Here is a 4,863-nt window from a genome sequence, read left to right on the forward strand (position 1 = left end):
CAGTTGTGTTGACCCTTAGGAGCTTGTCATGTGGTTAAATCAAGATTCACTTGCACGTTCACTCATATATGCTACTTCTACTCCAGAAGTACCATCCACATATATCCACCCATTCCATCTCCAGAATCACCTAAAAATATTATACTCCTAATCCGGGAGAGAATAACCAAAAATATTTCTATTTTCCCCTTGTGAAATAAATGCTCAAGTTATCTTGTTACTACCACTTGCTATATTATCTCAAGTGATGAGTGCTCTAAAAAAAATATACGAGGAAATAAAAAGGAGCAAGTGCTCGGAACCTCGAAAGAAAAGAATAAGTGAGACGAGAGGTAAAAATGGACAAGTGTCCGACAATAGAATTAGGGGTGCAAGATACCCACCTGAGAGAAAAGAAAAGAAAAAGAAGAGCATCTCATTCTCCTCATAAAATTTCAAAAAGCAAGGAAGGTATGTATCCCCTCAAAAGAGCAAAGTAGAATTAGACTTTCACCATTGTTATCACCATCATCACCATACACCATTCATTCGCCACACATGCACATCTTGATTTGACTTATTGATTTGTTTCTTTGGATCCATGGTTTGACTATGCAATAAATGTCTTGTAAGTATGTATATTTTATCTCCCACCTATGAGCTCCAGATATTAAAGCCTTATTAGAGTAGGGTGAGAGAGAAGGCAATGTCACTATGCCTCATACCACAAATACCACATATCTTGAGAGAAGGCATATACCATCACTGCCTTGGTAAGGATCCAGAAATACCACAAAAGAGAGACCTGAGAGAATCATACAAGGAATTTCTGAGTTTTATTTGAAAATCTGCCAAAACCCCAGAGCTATAGCTGATCAAGAATAAGAGACATGACACTTGGCTAGACTGTTCTATCTTTTAACCACTCAAGACAGAAGTGACAGTTACAAGTCCCATGGTGTAGGTAAAGTAAGTAAGTTTTAAGTCTTGACAGTTTACTCTAACTCAGAGATGAGATCTTATTTAAAAGCATGTGTACCGTCAAATTTTTAAAATATAATGCAACAACTTATGATCCATAGCTGAGTCTATCCTTGCTCAGGGACGAGCAAGAGGTAAGCTTGGGGGAGTTTGTTGACGGTCCTTAAGTATCAAATTTAATTATCAAATAAATAAAGAAAAGGATCCAAATGAAATCAAGATCTAGACTTAGGGTTTTATCTGATAGAATTCCACGAGTTTTGGTGTTTGTCTATTTCTGCAGGGGGTTATCAGGAAATATGGAAGAAAGGCCCACATGTCAGGATTACGTAAAGATATTAACGTGCTGCGCAATTATCTTACATCTAGAAGACTCCAGAAGCCACGAGACCGAAGCGGAGGCGAAACGGGGCCTGACCCTGGGCGGCCGCCCAGTTGGTCAGGGCGCCCGCCCTGCCCCTGAGTCCAATCAGGACTCTGCTTTGCGGGAGATCTCCACCGACCTAAAGGATGAATCTAAACCATACAATCTATGTCGGTTTGATCCAAGGGCCCATATTCACTTGAAGGGACTATAAAACCAGACCCCCTGGCCCCTGGAGGAGAGAGCCTCTCAACCCTAATTCATTGTTCCATCAAGGGAGAAGAAGCCTCTGATCAAGATTAGAGCCACCACATCAATTAGACATCTAGATTAGCATAGCTACATAGGATTAGAACTAGAAGGAGTCAATCTTCGATTGGTTTTCGAATCTGTCAAGAGGATTCTTGGTAATTCTCTAATTGTGCTTCTAATTGCTTTCTAATTATCTTTGTTCTTCAATATTATGAATATGACTTTGTTCTACTTCAATATATTGCTTATGACTTTGCTCTACTTGCTTATATTCAAGATTATATTGTTCTTAGTTTATCATAGTTATGTACTTGGCTTAGTTAGATACGATCTATATACATGCTTAGGATCGTATAGCGTTTATCCATTGGATCCATGGGTAAATGATAGATATTGTGTAGGCGTGGTGCTTATACCGTATTTATCTGCGATTGTACCCAATATGCCAGATCGTGGGGTGGTTCGTGATAGTGACAGCTTCATTGATTCTTATATAGTCCCCCTCTCGTGTATTGGGCTGGCAGAGCAACATTATTACAGGGGAGTGATTGCTATGTTTCTCATATTCCTTGCTAATATCACTATGCATGGGCGTAGTCTTGTCTCACAATGATTGCTAAGTATGCTTGCACTAACTATGATAATGCTAGACTATATAGTTGAGAATAACTTAGGGAATATTCTTGTAGTTCGTTCTAATACCATGCTAATGACTTTCTAGAGTATCTAATTGAGGTGCTTATCATATTTATTATGTGGCTAGATCAGATTAGTTATCCTTGTCACTATTATTATTTCATATATCCTTTATGTGACACTTATCCCTGTATGAAGAGTTAGATATAATGTTCTCAATTATACATGCAATGATAGATGCTCAATCTCATATTCTATTCTGTAATCAATATTGATGATTGCTAATCCCTTCCCAGTGGTAAAAATATAAATAACGATACCTGGAATACTTCCCGGTTAAAATGCTACATCGGTATTAATCTGTGCGCTTGCAGATCCCATTCATTATTTATTTAGAAGAGCAATTGCATATTTCAATACCGCGTCTCTCATGTCATGCTGGGGATGACAACTTGGCTTAAGTGGTGTGAGGGATAGGTTTGGCATTTTTGGCACCGTTGCTAGATTTAGAACTTAGTCTACTTTTAGTAATGATGTTAAGAATACCCAACAGTACTTAAGGACCGTCAACAGTACCTTATACGCCCCAGCAGACTTCGTGGTAATAGACACCGGTAATGATGAGAGGGCATCCATCATTTTAGGGAGGCCATTCTTAAACACCTTGGGAGGTGTCATCTACGCTAGTGCTGCCAAGATCAGTTTCTACATCAAAGGGAGGAAGGAGACGTTTTCCTTCAAGAACAAGACTACACAAATCCCAGAGCAATCCCGACATGAACCAAGGAAGAGGTCCAACGGGATGAACAAGAACAACCAAATGTGGTCCGAGTCAGCTAAGATGGTCACTGCAGTTCATGAAGGTCAAGATCATCAACTTAAGTCACCGTTTCTGACCAAGAAGGACGACCCAGGAATGCCAAGCATCTATTGCTCTATAAATGGATACAACTTCTACAAGACGACTTGCGACACCGGATCAGGCGTCAACATAATGGCCGCAGTCACCTATCGGCTCCTGTTCGGAACCATGCCCCTAAAACCAACATACATTTAGGTCCAGATGGCAGATCAGACATTTCGAGAGGTTAAAGTTACAGTAACTGATGTCCCTGTCAAAATAGACGATCATTTTGTCTACACAGACTTTCAGGTTATTGACATGGGAGAAGACGAATACGATCCACCCATCATCCTTGGAAGACCATTCCTCAGCACCGTTAAAGCAGTCATCTACATTGGAACTGGAGAAGTCCATATGCACTTCCCCTCAGAGAATGTACGCCGCTATTTTACTGACCCTAACTATATCGTTGAAGACTCTAAGCAGGTCAGGGCAAGAAGAAAACGACGCAACCGCAACCAAAGGAGGCAAATCATCAAGGACGGATGGACAGACTATGAAGGAGAAGTGGTAATGTCTGAAGACATACAACTTAAACAAGATTATCCTGAGGAGACTGTAGCACCGAGTCAGGTGTGGAGAGAGAAGATAACTATACATGAAGAAGAGGCGCCGCTGGAAGCACCGACTGCGCCACGCAATGAATCCTAGGATAACTGAGAAAACGGAGAGTCCCGTTCGGAGGACTTAAAAACACCGAACGCCTTGCCAAGAGGTAAACTTGGTAGTTATCCTTTCCCTTTCAATTATCTAAACAGTTTGATTAGTTAATCATGTTTATACCATCTTAAAAAAGAAAATAAAAATGTTAAAAAAATAGTAAGCCCCATGTGAGTATACGAGTGGCATAAAACCATAAGTACATTCACTGTGGTGGCATAAAAATAAATAAATATTTCTTTTCTGCTTTATAAAATGAAAATATAAAAATAGAGAGTAATATTTATTGAGGAGTCTCAACATGATAAAGGCTAGATATTTATACTAACATTTAATCAGTTCCACAAAGCTTTGTTGTCTATTTGAGCTCCACAGAATTTATGAATCAAGAAGACTAGCAGACGGAGGACATTCTAATCGCTGTCAAGATACTGCCGACTTTCAAATACACATCTGCCACCTGCTAGCTACATCAGAAGAAATTACGTCAAAATTCAGCTTGGAGGAGAGCACCCCCATTTATCTCGCTAAGTATTTCTATCTATCTTTATACTTATACTATATTAACATATAAATATACATAACTATGGAAAACCAAATAAAGATTTTGTGCATATATATATATATATATATCTTTAGCTTAGTGTGTTTAATAAATAAATAAAGTGGCTATGCTAAACTGAATCTAAATAAAACTCTAGCATGGATATGATGAATAGTTGCTCTGCCTAATTTTTAAAATTTGAAGTTCTCTCTCAAGTTTAGACATAACTGTTATAATTTAAAGCTTGCTCTAAACCCAAACTTGTGGGAAGAAAACTTGATCTAAAGCCTAAGTTGTTAACGGATTTGATATGAGAAGGTTGAGCTGCTGTTTATCTGTTCCTAGAGATGCTAGAATTCTGGAGAATTTTATCTTTGAAAATCTTTAAAATATTGCATGATGAGTTCTTGTATGCTGAGAGTTTAAATTCCTACCACAGCCATATATACATGCTTGCTAGACTTTGAGCTACACATTTACTTGTACTACTTAGAAGCATTGAGTGTGGTCAAGTTGTGTAGACCCTTAGGAGCTTGTCATGTG

The sequence above is a fragment of the Sorghum bicolor genome, chromosome 8, assembly GCF_000003195.3.
Source record: "Sorghum bicolor cultivar BTx623 chromosome 8, Sorghum_bicolor_NCBIv3, whole genome shotgun sequence".
Taxonomy (NCBI): domain Eukaryota; kingdom Viridiplantae; phylum Streptophyta; class Magnoliopsida; order Poales; family Poaceae; genus Sorghum; species Sorghum bicolor.